At 47.8% G+C, this 17,875-nt stretch overlaps 5 non-coding genes across 5 annotated transcripts; all 5 read left to right on the top strand.

Annotated features, from left to right (window-relative positions):
- Positions 1-5,825: 5,825 nt before the first annotated feature.
- TRNAT-GGU (transfer RNA threonine (anticodon GGU)) lies at positions 5,826-5,898 on the top strand. The gene has a single exon. It is a non-coding gene; the product is annotated as a tRNA-Thr (tRNA).
- Positions 5,899-7,125: 1,227 nt separating this feature from the next.
- On the top strand, positions 7,126-7,198 carry TRNAT-GGU (transfer RNA threonine (anticodon GGU)). The gene has a single exon. It is a non-coding gene; the product is annotated as a tRNA-Thr (tRNA).
- A 2,401-nt stretch (positions 7,199-9,599) lies between these two features.
- On the top strand, positions 9,600-9,672 carry TRNAT-GGU (transfer RNA threonine (anticodon GGU)). The gene has a single exon. It is a non-coding gene; the product is annotated as a tRNA-Thr (tRNA).
- A 933-nt stretch (positions 9,673-10,605) lies between these two features.
- Positions 10,606-10,678, top strand: TRNAT-GGU (transfer RNA threonine (anticodon GGU)). Its single transcript has one exon. It is a non-coding gene; the product is annotated as a tRNA-Thr (tRNA).
- Positions 10,679-16,314: 5,636 nt separating this feature from the next.
- TRNAT-GGU (transfer RNA threonine (anticodon GGU)) lies at positions 16,315-16,387 on the top strand. Its single transcript has one exon. It is a non-coding gene; the product is annotated as a tRNA-Thr (tRNA).
- Positions 16,388-17,875: the final 1,488 nt, after the last annotated feature.

Here is a 17,875-nt window from a genome sequence, read left to right as displayed (position 1 = left end):
GCTGTTAACCAATAGGTTGGTGGTTCGAGCCCATCCGGGAGCGGTGTTGTGAGGTCTCAGATGTGACGTAAAAAGTCAAGGTTTTTCCACAATACCTGACGAACATTTAATTTTTGGGCTTCCATGGCGCAATGGTTAGCGCGTTCGGCTGTTAACCGAAAGGTTGGTGGTTCGAGCCCACCCGGGAGAGGTGTTGTGGGGTCTCAGATGTAGCGTTAAAAGTCAAAACGTTTCCACAATACGTGACAACCATTTAATTTCTGAGCCTCCGTGGCTCAATTGTTAGCGCGTTCGGCTGTTAACCAATAGGTTAGTGGTTCGAGCCCACCCGGGCGCGGTGTTGTGGGATCTCAAACGTAACGTAGAAAGCCAATGTTTTTCCACAATACCTGACGACCATTTAATTTTTGGGCTTCCGTGGCGCAATGATTAGCGCGTTCAGCTGTTAATCGAAAGGTTGAAGGTTCGTGCCCACCCGAGAGAGGTGTTGTGGGGTCTCAGATGTAGCGTAAAAAGTCAAAAATTTTCCACAATACGTGACAACCATTTAATTTCTGAGCTTCCGTGGCTGAATGGTTAGCGCGTTCAGCTTTTAACCAATAGGGTGGTGGTTCGAGCCCACCCGGGAGCGGTGTTGTGGGATCTCAAATGTAACGTAGAAAGACAAAGTTTTTCCACAATACCTGACGACCATTTATTTTTTGGGCTTCCTTGGCGCAATGGTTAGCGCGTTCGGCTGTTAACCGAAAGGTTGGTGGTTCGAGACCAACCGAGAGAGGTGTTGTAGGGTCTCAGATGTAACGTAATAAGTCATAACTTATCCACAACACCTGACAACCATTTAATCTCTGAGCTTCCGTGGCTCAATGGTTAGCGCGTTCGGCTGTTAACCAATAGGTTGGTGGTTCGAGCCCATCCGGGAGCGGTGTTGTGAGGTCTCAGATGTAACGTAAAATGTCAGAGTTTTTCGACAATACCTGACGAACATTTAATTTTTGGGCTTCCGTGGCGCAATGGTTAGCGCGTTCGGCTGTTAACCAATAGGTTGGTGGTTCGAGCCCATCCGGGAGCGGTGTTGTGAGGTCTCAGAAGTGACGTAAAAAGTCAAGGTTTTTACACAATACCTGACGAGCATTTAATTTTTAGCTTCCGTGGCGCAATGGTTAGCGCGTTCAGCAGTTAACAAATAGGTTAGTGGTTCGAGCCCACCCGGGAGCGGCGTTGTGGGATCTCAAACGTAACGTAGAAAGCCAAAGTTTTTCCACAATACCTGACGACCATTTAATTTTTGGGCTTCCGTGGCGCAATGGTTAACGCGTTCGGCTGTTAACCAATAGGTTGGTGGTTCGAGCCCACCCGGGCGCGGTGTTGTGGGATCTCAAACGTAACGTAGAAAGCCAATGTTTTTCCACAATACCTGACGACCATTTAATTTTTGGGCTTCCGTGGCGCAATGATTAGCGCGTTCAGCTGTTAATCGAAAGGTTGAAGGTTCGTGCCCACCCGAGAGAGGTGTTGTGGGGTCTCAGATGTAGCGTAAAAAGTCAAAAATTTTCCGCAATACGTGAAAACATATTTAATTTCTGAGCTTCCGTGGCTCAATGATTAGCGCGTTCGGCTGTTAACCAATAGGTTGGTGGTTCGAGCCCATCCGGGAGCGGTGTTGTGACGTCTCAGATGTGACGTAAAAAGTCCAGGTTTTTCCACAATACCGGACGACCATTTAATTTTGGGGCTTCCGTGGCGCAATCGTTAGCGCGTTCGGCTGTTAACAGAAAGGTTGGTGGTTCGAGCACACCCGGGAGCGGTGCTATGAGGTCTCAGATGTTACGCAAAAAGTCCAGGTTTTTCCACAATACCGGACGACCATTGAATTTTTGGGCTTCCGTGGCGCAATGGTTAGCGCTTTCAGCTGTTAATCGAGAGGTTAGTGGTTCGAGCCCACCCGGGAGCGGCGTTGTGGGATCTCAAACGTAACGTAGAAAGCCAAAGTTTTTCCACAATACCTGACGACCATTTAATTTTTGGGCTTCCGTGGCGCAATGGTTAACGCGTTCGGCTGTTAACAAATAGGTTGGTGGTTCGAGCCCACCCGGGAGCGGTGTTGTGGGATCTCAAATGTAACGTAGAAAGCCAAAGTTTTTCCACAATACGTGACAACCATTTAATTTCTGAGCTTCCGTGGCTGAGTGGTTAGCGCGTTCAGCTTTTAACCAATAGGGTGGTGGTTCGAGCCCACCCGGGAGCGGTGTTGTGGGATCTCAAATGTAACGTAGAAAGACAAAGTTTTTCCACAATACCTGACGACCATTTATTTTTTGGGCTTCCTTGGCGCAATGGTTAGCGCGTTCGGCTGTTAACCGAAAGGTTGGTGGTTCGAGACCAACCGAGAGAGGTGTTGTAGGGTCTCAGATGTAACGTAATAAGTCATAACTTATCCACAACACCTGACAACCATTTAATCTCTGAGCTTCCGTGGCTCAATGGTTAGCGCGTTCGGCTGTTAACCAATAGGTTGGTGGTTCGAGCCCATCCGGGAGCGGTGTTGTGAGGTCTCAGATGTAACGTAAAATGTCAGAGTTTTTCGACAATACCTGACGAACATTTAATTTTTGGGCTTCCGTGGCGCAATGGTTAGCGCGTTCGGCTGTTAACCAATAGGTTGGTGGTTCGAGCCCATCCGGGAGCGGTGTTGTGAGGTCTCAGAAGTGACGTAAAAAGTCAAGGTTTTTACACAATACCTGACGAGCATTTAATTTTTAGCTTCCGTGGCGCAATGGTTAGCGCGTTCAGCAGTTAACAAATAGGTTAGTGGTTCGAGCCCACCCGGGAGCGGCGTTGTGGGATCTCAAACGTAACGTAGAAAGCCAAAGTTTTTCCACAATACCTGACGACCATTTAAATTTTGGGCTTCCGTGGCGCAATGGTTAACGCGTTCGGCTGTTAACCAATAGGTTGGTGGTTCGAGCCCACCCGGGAGCGGTGTTGTGGGATCTCAAATGTAACGTAGAAAGCCAAAGTTTTTCCACAATACGTGACGACCATTTAATTTCTGAGCTTCCGTGGCTCAATGGTTAGCGCGTTCGGCTGTTAACCAATAGGTTGGTGGTTCGAGCCCATCCGGGAGCGGTGTTGTGAGGTCTCAGAAGTGACGTAAAAAGTCAAGGTTTTTCCACAATACCTGACGAACATTTAATTTTTGGGCTTCCATGGCGCAATGGTTAGCGCGTTCGGCTGTTAACCGAAAGGTTGGTGGTTCGAGCCCAACCGGGAGAGGTGTTGTGGGGTCTCAGATGTAGCGTAAAAAGTCAAAACTTTTCCACAATACGTGACGACCATTTAATTTCTGAGCTTCCGTGGCTGAATGGTTAGCGCGTTCAGCTTTTAACCAATAGGGTGGTGGTTCGAGCCCACCCGGGAGCGGTGTTGTGGGATCTCAAATGTAACGTAGAAAGACAAAGTTTTTCCACAATACCTGACGACCATTTATTTTTTGGGCTTCCTTGGCGCAATGGTTAGCGCGTTCGGCTGTCAACCGAAAGGTTGGTGGTTCGAGCCCAACCGTGAGAGGTGTTGTAGGGTCTCAGATGTAACGTAATAAGTCATAACTTATCCACAATACCTGACAACCATTTAGTCTCTGAGCTTCCGTGGCTCAATGGTTAGCGCGTTCGGCTGTTAACCAATAGGTCGGTGGTTCGAGCCCATCCGGGAGCGGTGTTGTGAGGTCTTAGATGTAACGTAAAATGTCAGAGTTTTTCCACAATACCTGACGAACATTTAATTTTTGGGCTTCCGTGGCGCAATGGTTAGCGCGTTCGGCTGTTAACCAATAGGTTGGTTGTTCGAGCCCATCCGGGAGCGGTGTTGTGAGGTCTGAGATGTAACGTAAAATGTCAGAGTTTTTCCACAATACCTGACGAACATTTAATTTTTGGGCTTCCTTGGCGCAATTATTAGCGCGTTCAACTGTTAATCGAAAGGCTGGTGGTTCAAGCCCACCCGGAAGAGGTGTTGTGGGGTCTCAGATGTAGCGTAAAAAGTCAAAACGTATCCACAATACGTGACAACCATTTAATTTCTGAGATTCCGTGGCTCAATGGTTAGCGCGTTCGGCTGTTAACCAATAGGTTGGTGGTTCGAGCCCACCCGGGAGCGGTGGTGTGGGATCTCAAATGTAACGTAGAAAGCCAAAGTTTTGCCACAATACCTGACGACCATTAAATTTTTGGGCTTCCTTGGCGCAATTGTTAGTGCGTTCGGCTGTTAACCGAAAGGTTGGTGGTTCGTGCCCAACCGGAAGAGGTGTTGTAGGGTCTCAGATGTAACGTAAAAAGTCATAACTTATCTACAATACCTGACAACCATTTAATTTGTGAGCTTCCGTGGCTCAAAGGTTAGCGCGTTCGGCTGTTAACTAATAGGTGTGTGGTTCGAGCCCATCCGGGAGCGGTGTTGTGACGTCTCAGATGTGATGTAAAAAGTCAAGGTTTTTTCCACAACACCTGACGACCATTTAAATTTTGGGCTTCCGTGGCGCAATGGTTAGCGCGTTCGGCTGTTAACCAATAGGTTGGTGGTTCGAGCCCATCCGGGAGCGGTGTTGTGAGGTCTCAGATGTAACGTAAAATGTCAAGGTTTTTACACAATACCTGACGAGCATTTAATTTTGGGCTTCCGTGGCTCAATGGTTAGCGCGTTCGGCTGTTAACCAATAGGTTGGTGGTTCGAGCCCATCCGGGAGCGGTGTTGTGAGGTCTCAGATGTGACGTAAAAAGTCAAGGTTTTTACACAATACCTGACGAGCATTTAACTTTGGGCTTCCGTGGCTCAATGGTTAGCGCGTTCGGCTGTTAACCAATAGGTTGGTGGTTCGAGCCCATCCGGGGGCGGTATTGTGACGTCTCAGATGTGACGTTAAAAGTCAAGGTTTTTCCAAAATACCTGACGACCATTTAATTTTTGGGCTTCCGTGGCGCAATGGTTAGCGCGTTCAGCTGTTAATCGAAAGGTTGGTGGTACGAGCCCACCCGGGAGAGGTGTTGTGGGGTCTCAGATGTAGCGTAAAAAGTCAAAACTCTTCCACAATACGTGAAAACCATTTAATTTCTGGGCTTCCGTGGCTCAATGATTAGCGCGTTCGGCTGTTAACCAATAGGTTGGTGGTTCGAGCCCACCCGGGAGCGGTGTTGTGGGATCTCAAATGTAACGTAAAATTTCAAGGTTTTTCCACAATACCTGACGAACATTTAATTTTTGGGCTTCCTTGGGGCAATGGTTAGCGCGTTCGGCTGTTAACCGAAAGGTTGGTGGTTCGATCCCAACCGGGAGAGGTGTTGTAGGGTATCAGATGTAACGTAATAAGTCATAACTTATCCACAATACCTGACAACCATTTAATTTCCGAGCTTCCTTGGCTCAATGGTTAGCGCGTTCGGCTGTTAACCAATAGATTGGTGGTTCGAGCTCATCCGGGAGCGGTGTTGTGAGGTCTCAGATGTGACGTAAAAAGTCAAGGTTTTTACGCAAAACCTGACGAGCATTTAATTTTTGGGCTTACGTGGCGCAATGGTTAGCGCGTTCTGCTGTTGACCCATAGGTTGGTGGTTCGAGCCCACCCAGGAGCGGTGTTGTGGGGTCTCAAATGTAACGTAGAAAGCCAAAGTTTTTCCACAATACCTGACAACCATTTAATTTCTGAGCTTCCGTGGCTCAATGGTTAGCGCGTTCAGCTGTTAATCGAAAGGTTGGTGGTTGTGGGGTCTCAAATGTAACGTAGAAAGCCAAAGTTTTTCCACAATACCTGACGACCATTTAATTTTTGGGCTTCCGTGGCGCAATGGTTAGCGCGTTCGGCTGGTAACCGAAAGGTTGGTGGTTCAAGCCCACCCGGGAGCGGTGTTGTGGGATCACGAATGTAACGTAGAAAGCCAAAATTTTTCCAGAATACCTGACGACCATTTAATTTTTGGGCTTCCGTGGCGCAATAATTAGCGCGTTCAGCTGTTAATCGAAAGGTTGGTAGTTCGAGCCCACCCGAGAGAGGTGTTGTGGGGTCTCAGATGTAGCGTAAAAAGTCAAAACTTTTCCACAATACGTGACAACCATTTAATTTCTGAGCTTTCGTGGCTCAATGGTTAGCGCGTTCGGCTGTTTGCCAATAGGTTGGTGGTTCGAGCCCACCCGGGAGCGGTGTTGTGGGATCTCAAATGTAACGTAGAAAGCGAAAGTTTTTCCACAATACCTGACGACCATTTAATTTTTGGGCTTCCGGGGCGCAATGGTTAGCGCGTTCAGCTGTTATTCAAAAGACTGGTGGTTTGAGCCCTTTCGGGAGCGGTGTTGTGAGGTCTCAGATGTAGCGTAAAAAGTCAAAACTTTTCCACAATACCTGACAACCATTTAATATCTGAGCCTTCGTGGCTCAATGGTTAGCGCGTTCGGCTGTTAGCCAATAGGTTGGTGGTTCGAGCCCACCCGGGAGCGGTGTTGTGGGATCTCAAATGTAACGTAGAAAGCCAAAGTTTTTCCACAATACCTGACGACCATTTAATTTCTGAGCTTCCGTGGCTCAATGGTTAGCGCGTTCAGCTGTTAATCGAAAGGTTGGTGGTTGTGGGGTCTCAAATGTAACGTAGAAAGCCAAAGTTTTTCCACAATACCTGACAACCATTTAATTTCTGAGCTTCCGTGGCTCAATGGTTAGCGCGTTCGGCTGTTAGCCAATAGGTTGGTGCTTCAAGCATACCCGGGAGCGGTGTTGTGGGATCTCGAATGTAACGTAGAAAGCCAAAGTTTTTCCACAATACCTGACGACCATTTAATTTTTGGGCTTCCGTGGCGCAATGGTTAGCGCGTTCGGCTGTTAACCGAAAGGTTGGTGGTTCAAGCCCATCCGGGAGCGGTGTTGTGACGTCTCAGATGTTACGTAAAAAGTCAAGGTTTTTCCACAATACCTGACGAACATTTAATTTTTGGGCTTCCGTGGCTCAATAGTTAGCGCGTTCGGCTGTTAACCAATAGGTTGGTGGTTCGAGGCCACCCGGGAGCGGTGTTGTGGGATCTCACATGTAACGTAGAAAGCCAAAGTTTTTCCACAATACCTGACGACCATTTAATTTTTGGACTTCCTTGGCGCAATGGTTAGCGCGTTCGGCTGGTAACCGAAAGGTTGGTGGTTCAAGCCCACCCGGGAGCGGTGTTGTGGGATCACGAATGTAACGTAGAAAGCCAAAGTTTTTAAAGAATACCTGACGACCATTTAATTTTTGGGCTTCCGTGGCGCAATAATTAGCGCGTTCAGCTGTTAATCGAAAGGTTGGTGGTTCGAGCCCACCCGAGAGAGGTGTTGTGGGGTCTCAGATGTAGCATAAAAAGTCAAAACTTTTCCACAATACGTGACAACCATTTAATTTCTGAGCTTTCGTGGCTCAATGGTTAGCGCGTTCGGCTGTTAGCCAATAGGTTGGTGGTTCGAGCCCACCCGGGAGCGGTGTTGTGGGATCTCAAATGTAACGTAGAAAGCCAAAGTTTTTCCACAATACCTGACGACCATTTAATTTTTGGGCTTCCGGGGCGCAATGGTTAGCGCGTTCAGCTGTTATTCAAAAGACTGGTGGTTTGAGCCCTTTCGGGAGCGGTGTGGTGAGGTCTCAGATGTGACGTAAAAAGTCAAGGTTTTTCCACAATACCTGACGACCATTTAATTTTTGAGCTTCCGTGGCGCAATGTTTAGCGCGTTCTTCTGTTAATCGAAAGGTTGGTGGTTCGAGCCCACCCGGGAGAGGTGTTGTGGGGTCTCAGATGTGACGTAAAAAGTCAAGGTTTTTCCACAATACCTGACGACCATTTAATTTTTGAGCTTCCGTGGCGCAATGGTTAGCGCGTTCTTCTGTTAATCGAAAGGTTGGTGGTTCGAGCCCACCCGGGAGAGGTGTTGTGGGGTCTCAGATGTAGCGTAAAAAGTCAAAACTTTTCCACAATACGTGACAACGATTTAATTTCTGAGCTTCCGTGGCTCAATGTTTAGCGTGTTCGGCTGTTAACCAATAGGTTGGTGGTTCGGGCCCACCCGGGAGCGGTGTTGTGAGTTCTCAGATGTGACGTAAAATGTCAGAGTTTTTCCACAATACCTGACGAATATTTAATATTTGGGCTTCCTTGGCGCAATGGTTAGCGCGTTTGGCTGTTAACAGAAAGTTTGGTGGTTCGAGCACACCCGGGAGCGGTGCTATGAGGTCTCAGATGTTACGTAAAAAGTCAAAGTTTTTCCACAATAGCGGACGACCATTTAATTTCAGAGCTTCCGTGGCTCAATGGCTAGCGCTTTCGGCTTTTAACCGAAATTTTGGTCTTTCGAGCCCATCCGGGAGCGTTTTGTGAGGTCTCAGATGTAACGTAAAAAGTCAGAGTTTTTCACAATACATGACGACCATTTAATATTTAGGCTTCCGTGGCGCAATGGTTAGCGCGTTCAGCTGCTATTCAAAAGACTGGTGGTTTGAGCCCTCCCGGGAGCGGTGTTGTGACGTCTCGAATGTAACGTAAAATGTCAGAGTTTTTCCACAATACCTGACGAACATTTAATTTTTGGGCTTCCCTGGCGCAATAATTAGCGCGTTCAGCTGTTAATCGAAAGGTTGGTGGTTCGAGCCCACCCGGGAGAGGATTTGTGGGGTCTCAGATGTAGCGTAAAATGTCAAAACTTTTCCACAATACGTAACAACCTTTTAATTTCTGAGCTTCCGTGGCTCAATGGTTAGCGCGTTCGGCTGTTAACCAATAGGTTGGTGGTTCGAGCTCATCCGGGAGCGGTGTTGTGAGGTCTCAGATGTGACGTAAAAAGTCAAGGTTTTTACGCAAAACCTGACGAGCATTTAATTTTTGGGCTTCCGTGGCGCAATGGTTAGCGCGTTCTGCTGTTGACCCATAGGTTGGTGGTTCGAGCCCACCCAGGAGCGGTGTTGTGGGATCTCAAATGTAACGTAGAAAGCCAAAGTTTTTCCACAATACCTGACGACCATTTAATTTCTGAGCTTCCGTGGCTCAATGGTTAGCGCGTTCAGCTGTTAATCGAAAGGTTGGTGGTTGTGGGGTCTCAAATGTAACGTAGAAAGCCAAAGTTTTTCCACAATACCTGACAACCATTTAATTTCTGAGCTTCCGTGGCTCAATGGTTAGCGCGTTCGGCTGTTGGCCAATAGGTTGGTGCTTCAAGCATACCCGGGAGCGGTGTTGTGGGATCTCGAATGTAACGTAGAAAGCCAAAGTTTTTCCACAATACCTGACGACCATTTAACTTTTGGGCTTCCGTGGCGCAATGGTTAGCGCGTTCGGCTGTTAACCGAAAGGTTGGTGGTTCAAGCCCATCCGGGAGCGGTGTTGTGACGTCTCAGATGTTACGTAAAAAGTCAAGGTTTTTCCACAATACCTGACGACCATTTAATTTTTGGGCTTCCGCGGCTCAATAGTTAGCGCGTTCGGCTGTTAACCAATGGGTTGGTGGTTCGAGGCCACCCGGGAGCGGTGTTGTGGGATCTCACATGTAACGTAGAAAGCCAAAGTTTTTCCACAATACCTGACGACCATTTAATTTTTGGGCTTCCGTGGCGCAATGGTTAGCGCGTTCGGCTGGTAACCGAAAGGTTGGTGGTTCAAGCCCACCCGGGAGCGGTGTTGTGGGATTACGAATGTAACGTAGAAAGCCAAAATTTTTCCAGAATACCTGACGACCATTTAATTTTTGGGCTTCCGGGGCGCAATGGTTAGCGCGTTCAGCTGTTATTCAAAAGACTGGTGGTTTGAGCCCTTTCGGGAGCGGTGTTGTGAGGTCTCAGATGTAGCGTAAAAAGTCAAAACTTTTCCACAATACCTGACAACCATTTAATATCTGAGCCTTCGTGGCTCAATGGTTAGCGCGTTCGGCTGTTAGCCAATAGGTTGGTGGTTCGAGCACACCCGGGAGCGGTGTTGTGGGATCTCAAATGTAACGTAGAAAGCCAAAGTTTTTCCACAATACCTGACGACCATTTAATTTGTGAGCTTCCGTGGCTCAATGGTTAGCGCGTTCAGCTGTTAATCGAAAGGTTGGTGGTTGTGGGGTCTCAAATGTAACGTAGAAAGCCAAAGTTTTTCCACAATACCTGACAACCATTTAATTTCTGAGCTTCCGTGGCTCAATGGTTAGCGCGTTCGGCTGTTAGCCAATAGGTTGGTGCTTCAAGCATACCCGGGAGCGGTGTTGTGGGATCTCGAATGTAACGTAGAAAGCCAAAGTTTTTCCACAATACCTGACGACCATTTAATTTTTGGGCTTCCGTGGCGCAATGGTTAGCGCGTTCGGCTGTTAACCGAAAGGTTGGTGGTTCAAGCCCATCCGGGAGCGGTGTTGTGACGTCTCAGATGTTACGTAAAAAGTCAAGGTTTTTCCACAATACCTGACGAACATTTAATTTTTGGGCTTCCGTGGCTCAATAGTTAGCGCGTTCGGCTGTTAACCAATAGGTTGGTGGTTCGAGGCCACCCGGGAGCGGTGTTGTGGGATCTCACATGTAACGTAGAAAGCCAAAGTTTTTCCACAATACCTGACGACCATTTAATTTTTGGGCTTCCTTGGCGCAATGGTTAGCGCGTTCGGCTGGTAACCGAAAGGTTGGTGGTTCAAGCCCACCCGGGAGCGGTGTTGTGGGATCACGAATGTAACGTAGAAAGCCAAAGTTTTTCCAGAATACCTGACGACCATTTAATTTTTGGGCTTCCGTGGCGCAATAATTAGCGCGTTCAGCTGTTAATCGAAAGGTTGGTGGTTCGAGCCCACCCGAGAGAGGTGTTGTGGGGTCTCAGATGCAGCGTAAAAAGTCAAAACTTTTCCACAATACGTGACAACCATTTAATTTCTGAGCTTTCGTGGCTCAATGGTTAGCGCGTTCGGCTGTTAGCCAATAGGTTGGTGGTTCGAGCCCACCCGGGAGCGGTGTTGTGGGATCTCAAATGTAACGTAGAAAGCCAAAGTTTTTCCACAATACCTGACGACCATTTAATTTTTGGGCTTCCGGGGCGCAATGGTTAGCGCGTTCAGCTGTTATTCAAAAGACTGGTGGTTTGAGCCCTTTCGGGAGCGGTGTTGTGAGGTCTCAGATGTGACGTAAAAAGTCAAGGTTTTCCCACAATACCTGACGACCATTTAATTTTTGAGCTTCCGTGGCGCAATGTTTAGCGCGTTCTTCTGTTAATCGAAAGGTTGGTGGTTCGAGCCCACCCGGGAGAGGTGTTGTGGGGTCTCAGATGTGACGTAAAAAGTCAAGGTTTTTCCACAATACCTGACGACCATTTAATTTTTGAGCTTCCGTGGCGCAATGGTTAGCGTGTTCTTCTGTTAATCGAAAGGTTGGTGGTTCGAGCCCATCCGGGAGAGGTGTTGTGTGGTCTCAGATGTAGCGTAAAAAGTCAAAACTTTTCCACAATACGTGACAACGATTTAATTTCTGAGCTTCCGTGGCTCAATGTTTAGCGTGTTCGGCTGTTAACCAATAGGTTGGTGGTTCGGGCCAACCCGGGAGCGGTGTTGTGAGTTCTCAGATGTGACGTAAAATGTCAGAGTTTTTCCACAATACCTGACGAATATTTAATATTTGGGCTTGCTTGGCGCAATGGTTAGCGCGTTTGGCTGTTAACAGAAAGTTTGGTGGTTCGAGCACACCCGGGAGCGGTGCTATGAGGTCTCAGATGTTACGTAAAAAGTCAAAGTTTTTCCACAATACCGGACGACCATTTAATTTCAGAGCTTCCGTGGCTCAATGGCTAGCGCTTTCGGCTTTTAACCGAAATTTTGGTTTTTCGAGCCCATCCGGGAGCGTTTTGTGAGGTCTCAGATGTAACGTAAAAAGTCAGAGTTTTTCCACAATACATGACGACCATTTAATATTTAGGCTTCCGTGGCGCAATGGTTAGCGCGTTCAGCTGTTAATCGAAAGGTTGAAGGTTCGAGCCCACCCGGGAGAGGTTTTGTGGGGTCTCAGATGTAGCGTAATATGTCAAAACTTTTCCACAATACGTAACAACCTTTTAATTTCTGAGCTTCCGTGGCTCAATGCTTAGCGCGTTCGGCTGTTAGCCAATAGGTTGGTGGTTCGAGCCCACCCGGGAGCGGTGTTGTGGGATCTCAAATGTAACGTAGAAAGCCAAAGTTTTTCCACAATACCTGACGACCATTTATTTTTTGGGCTTCCTTGGCGCAATGGTTAGAGCGTTCGGCTGTTAACCGAAAGGTTGGTGGTTCGAGCCCAACCGAGAGAGGTGTTGTAGGGTCTCAGATGTAACGTAATAAGTCATAACTTATCCACAATACGTGACAACCATTTAATTTCTGAGCTTCCGTGGCTCAATGGTTAGCGCGTTCGGCTGTTAACCAATAGGTTGGTGGTTCGAGCCCACCCAGGAGCGGTGGTGTGGGATCTCAAATGTAACGTAGAAAGCCAAAGTTTTGCCACAATACCTGACGACCATTAAATTTTTGGGCTTCCTTGGCGCAATGGTTAGCGCGTTCGGCTGTTAACCGAAAGGTTGGTGGTTCGAGCCCAACCGGAATAGGTGTTGTGACGTCTCAGGTGTGACGTAAAAAGCCAAGGTTTTTTCCACAACACCTGACGACCATTTAATTTTTGGGCTTCCGTGGCGCAATGGTTAGCGCGTTCGGCTTTTAACCAATAGGTTGGTGGTTCGAGCCCATCCGGGAGCGGTGTAGTGAGGTCTCAGATGTAACGTAAAATGTCAGAGTTTTTCCACAATACCTGACGAACATTTAATTTTTGGGCTTCCGTGCCGCAATGACTAGCGCGTTCAGCTGTTAATCGAAAGGTTGAAGGTTCGAGCCCACCCGGGAGAGGTGTTGTGGGGTCTCAGGTGTAGCGTAAAAAGTCAAAACTTTTCCACAATACGTGACAACCATTTAATTTCTGAGCTTCCGTGGCTCAATGGTTAGCGCGTTCGGCTGTTAACCAATAGGTTGGTAGTTCGAGCCCATCCGGGAGCGGTGTTGTGACGTCTCAGATGTGACGTAAAAAGTCAAGGTTTTTCCACAATACCGGACGACCATTTAAATTTTGGGCTTCCGTGGCGCAATCGTTAGCGCGTTCGGCTGTTAACAGAAAGGTTGGTGGTTCGAGCACACCCGGGAGCGGTGCTATGAGGTCTCAGATGTTACGTAAAAAGTCAAAGTTTTTCCACAATACCGGACGACCATTTAATTTTTGGGCTTCCGTGGCGCAATGGTTAGCGCGTTCAGCTGCTATTCAAAAGACTGGTGGTTTGAGCCCTCCCGGGAGCGGTGTTGTGACGTCTCAGATGTAACATAAAATGTCAGAGTTTTTCCACAATACCTGACGAACATTGAAATTTTGGGCTTCCGTGGCGCAATGGTTAGCGCGTTCAGCTGTTAATCGAAAGGTTGGTGGTTCGAGCCCACCCGGGAGAGGTGTTGTGGGGTCTCAGATGTAGCGTAAAAAGTCAAAACTTTTCCACAATACGTGACAACCATTTAATTTCTGAGCTTCCGTGGCTCAATGGTTAGCGCGTTCGGCTGTTAACTAATAGGTTAGTGGTTCGAGCCCACCCGGGAGCGGCGTTGTGGGATCTCAAATGTAACGTAGAAAGCCAAAGTTTTTCCACAATACCTGACGATCATTTAATTTTTGGGCTTCCGTGGCGCAATGCTTAGGGCGTTCGGCTGTTAACCAATAGGTTGGTGGTTCGAGCCCACCCGGGTGCGGTGTTGTGGGATCTCAAACGTAACGTGGAAAGCCAAAGTTTTTCCACAATACCTGACGACCATTTAATTTTTGGGCTTCCGTGGCGCAATGATTAGCACGTTCAGCTGTTAATCGAAAGGTTGAAGGTTCGAGCCCACCCGGGAGAGGTGTTGTGGGGTCTCAGATGTAGCGTAAAAAGTCAAAACTTTTCCACAATACGTGACAACCATTTAATTTCTGAGCTTCCGTGGCGCAATGGTTAGCGCGTTCAGCAGTTAACAAATAATTTAGTGGTTCGAGCCCACCCGGGAGCGGCGTTGTGGGATCTCAAACGTAACGTAGAAAGCCAAAGTTTTTCCACAATACCTGACGACCATTTAATGTTTGGGCTTCCGTGGCGCAATGGTTAACGCGTTCGGCTGTTAACCAATAGGTTGGTGGTTCGAGCCCACCCGGGAGCGGTGTTGTGGGATCTCAAATGTAACGTAGAAAGCCAAAGTTTTTCCACAATACGTGACGACCATTTAATTTCTGAGCTTCGTGGCTCAATGGTTAGCGCGTTCGGCTGTTAACCAATAGGTTGGTGGTTAGAGCCCATCCGGGAGCGGTGTTGTGAGGTCTCAGATGTGACGTAAAAAGTCAAGGGTTTTCCACAATACCTGACGAACATTGAATTTTTGGGCTTCCGTGGCGCAATGGTTAGCGCGTTCAGCTGTTAATCGAAAGGTTGGTGGTTCGAGCCCAACCAGGAGAGGTGTTGTGGGGTCTCAGATGTAGCGTAAAAAGTCAAAACTTTTCCACAATACGTGACAACCATTTAATTTCTGAGCTTCCGGGGCTGAATGGTTAGCGCGTTCGGCTGTTAACCAATAGGTTGGTGGTTAGAGCCCATCCAGGAGCGGTGTTGTGAGGTCTCAGATGTAACGTAAAATGTCAGAGTTTTTCCACAATACCTGACGAACATTTAATTTTTGGGCTTCCCTGGCGAAATTATTAGCGCGTTCAACTGTTAATCGAAAGGCTGGTGGTTCAGGCCCACCCGGAAGAGGTGTTGTGGGGTCTCAGATGTAGCGTAAAAAGTCAAAACTTATCCACAATACGTGACGACCATTTAATTTCTGAGCTTCGTGGCTCAATGGTTAGCGCGTTCGGCTGTTAACCAATAGGTTGGTGGTTAGAGCCCATCCGGGAGCGGTGTTGTGAGGTCTCAGATGTGACGTAAAAAGTCAAGGGTTTTCCACAATACCTGACGAACATTGAATTTTTGGGCTTCCGTGGCGCAATGGTTAGCGCGTTCAGCTGTTAATCGAAAGGTTGGTGGTTCGAGCCCAACCAGGAGAGGTGTTGTGGGGTCTCAGATGTAGCGTAAAAAGTCAAAACTTTTCCACAATACGTGACAACCATTTAATTTCTGAGCTTCCGGGGCTGAATGGTTAGCGCGTTCGGCTGTTAACCAATAGGTTGGTGGTTAGAGCCCATCCGGGAGCGGTGTTGTGAGGTCTCAGATGTAACGTAAAATGTCAGAGTTTTTCCACAATACCTGACGAACATTTAATTTTTGGGCTTCCGTGGCGCAATTTTTAGCGCGTTCAACTGTTAATCGAAAGGCTTGTGGTTCAGGCCCACCCGGAAGAGGTGTTGTGGGGTCTCAGATGTAGCGTAAAAAGTCAAAACTTATCCACAATACGTGACAACCATTTAATTTCTGAGCTTCCGTGGCTCAATGGTTAGCGCGTTCAGCTGTTAACCAATTGGTTGGTGGTTCGAGCCCACCCGGGAGCGGTGGTGTGGGATCTCAAATGTAACGTAGAAAGCCAAAGTTTTGCCACAATACCTGACGACCATTAAATTTTTGGGCTTCCTTGGCGCAATGGTTAGCGCGTTCGGCTGTTAACCGAAAGGTTGGTGGTTCGAGCCCAACCGGAAGAGGTGTTGTAGGGTCACACATGTAACGTAAAAAGTCATAACTTATCCACAATACCTGACAACCATTTAATTTCTGAGCTTCCGTGGCTCAAAGGTTAGCGCGTTCGGCTGTTTACCAATAGGTGTGTGGTTCGAGCCCATCCGGGAGCGGTTTTGTGACGTCTCAGATGTGACGTAAAAAGTCAAGGTTTTTTCCACAACACCTGACGACCATTTACTTTTTGGTCTTCCGTGGCGCAATGGTTAGCGCGTCCGGCTGTTAACCAATAGGTTGGTGGTTCGAGCCCATCCGGGAGCGGTGTTGTGAGGTCTCAGATGTAACGTAAAATGTCAGAGTTTTTCCACAATACCTGACGAACATTTAATTTTTGGGCTTCCGTGGCGCAATGATTAGCGCGTTCAGCTGTTAACCGAAAGGTTGGTGGTTGTGACGTCTCAGATGTTACGTAAAAAGTCAAGGTTTTTCCACAATACCTGACGAACATTTAATTTTTGGGCTTCCGTGGCTCAATAGTTAGCGCGTTCGGCTGTTAACCAATAGATTGGTGGTTCGAGGCCACCCGGGAGCGGTGTTGTGGGATCTCACATGTAACGTAGAAAGCCAAAGTTTTTCCACAATACCTGACGACCATTTAATTTTTGGGCTTCCTTGGCGCAATGGTTAGCGCGTTCGGCTGGTAACCGAAAGGTTGGTGGTTCAAGCCCACCCGGGAGCGGTGTTGTGGGATCACGAATGTAACGTAGAAAGCCAAAGTTTTTCCAGAATACCTGACGACCATTTAATTTTTGGGCTTCCGTGGCGCAATAATTAGCGCGTTCAGCTGTTAATCGAAAGGTTGGTGGTTCGAGCCCACCCGAGAGAGGTGTTGTGGGGTCTCAGATGCAGCGTAAAAAGTCAAAACTTTTCCACAATACGTGACAACCATTTAATTTCTGAGCTTTCGTGGCTCAATGGTTAGCGCGTTCGGCTGTTAGCCAATAGGTTGGTGGTTCGAGCCCACCCGGGAGCGGTGTTGTGGGATCTCAAATGTAACGTAGAAAGCCAAAGTTTTTCCACAATACCTGACGACCATTTAATTTTTGGGCTTCCGGGGCGCAATGGTTAGCGCGTTCAGCTGTTATTCAAAAGACTGGTGGTTTGAGCCCTTTCGGGAGCGGTGTTGTGAGGTCTCAGATGTGACGTAAAAAGTCAAGGTTTTTCCACAATACCTGACGACCATTTAATTTTTGAGCTTCCGTGGCGCAATGTTTAGCGCGTTCTTCTGTTAATCGAAAGGTTGGTGGTTCGAGCCCACCCGGGAGAGGTGTTGTGGGGTCTCAGATGTGACGTAAAAAGTCAAGGTTTTTCCACAATACCTGACGACCATTTAATTTTTGAGCTTCCGTGGCGCAATGGTTAGCGCGTTCTTCTGTTAATCGAAAGGTTGGTGGTTCGAGCCCACCCGGGAGAGGTGTTGTGTGGTCTCAGATGTGACGTAAAATGTCAGAGTTTTTCCACAATACCTGACGAATATTTAATATTTGGGCTTCCTTGGCGCAATGGTTAGCGCGTTTGGCTGTTAACCAATAGGTTGGTGGTTCGGACCCACCCGGGAGCGGTGTTGTGAGTTCTCAGATGTGACGTAAAATGTCAGAGTTTTTCCACAATACCTGACGAATATTTAATATTTGGGCTTCCTTGGCGCAATGGTTAGCGCGTTTGGCTGTTAACAGAAAGTTTGGTGGTTCGAGCACACCCGGGAGCGGTGCTATGAGGTCTCAGATGTTACGTAAAAAGTCAAAGTTTTTCCACAATACCGGACGACCATTTAATTTCAGAGCTTCCGTGGCTCAATGGCTAGCGCTTTCGGCTTTTAACCGAAATTTTGGTTTTTCGAGCCCATCCGGGAGCGTTTTGTGAGGTCTCAGATGTAACGTAAAAAGTCAGAGTTTTTCCACAATACATGACGACCATTTAATATTTAGGCTTCCGTGGCGCAATGGTTAGCGCGTTCAGCTGCTATTCAAAAGACTGGTGGTTTGAGCCCTCCCGGGAGCGGTGTTGTGACGTCTCGAATGTAACGTAAAATGTCAGAGTTTTTCCACAATACCTGACGAACATTTAATTTTTGGGCTTCCGTGGCGCAATAATTAGCGCGTTCAGCTGTTAATCGAAAGGTTGGTGGTTCGAGCCCACCCGGGAGAGGTTTTGTGGGGTCTCAGAT

This window comes from Phalangium opilio, unplaced genomic scaffold, assembly GCF_054372755.1.
Source record: "Phalangium opilio isolate 3A_F unplaced genomic scaffold, DU_Popi_V2 ptg000087l_1, whole genome shotgun sequence".
Lineage (NCBI taxonomy): Eukaryota > Metazoa > Arthropoda > Arachnida > Opiliones > Phalangiidae > Phalangium > Phalangium opilio.
This window is presented reverse-complemented; position numbering and strand designations above follow the sequence as displayed.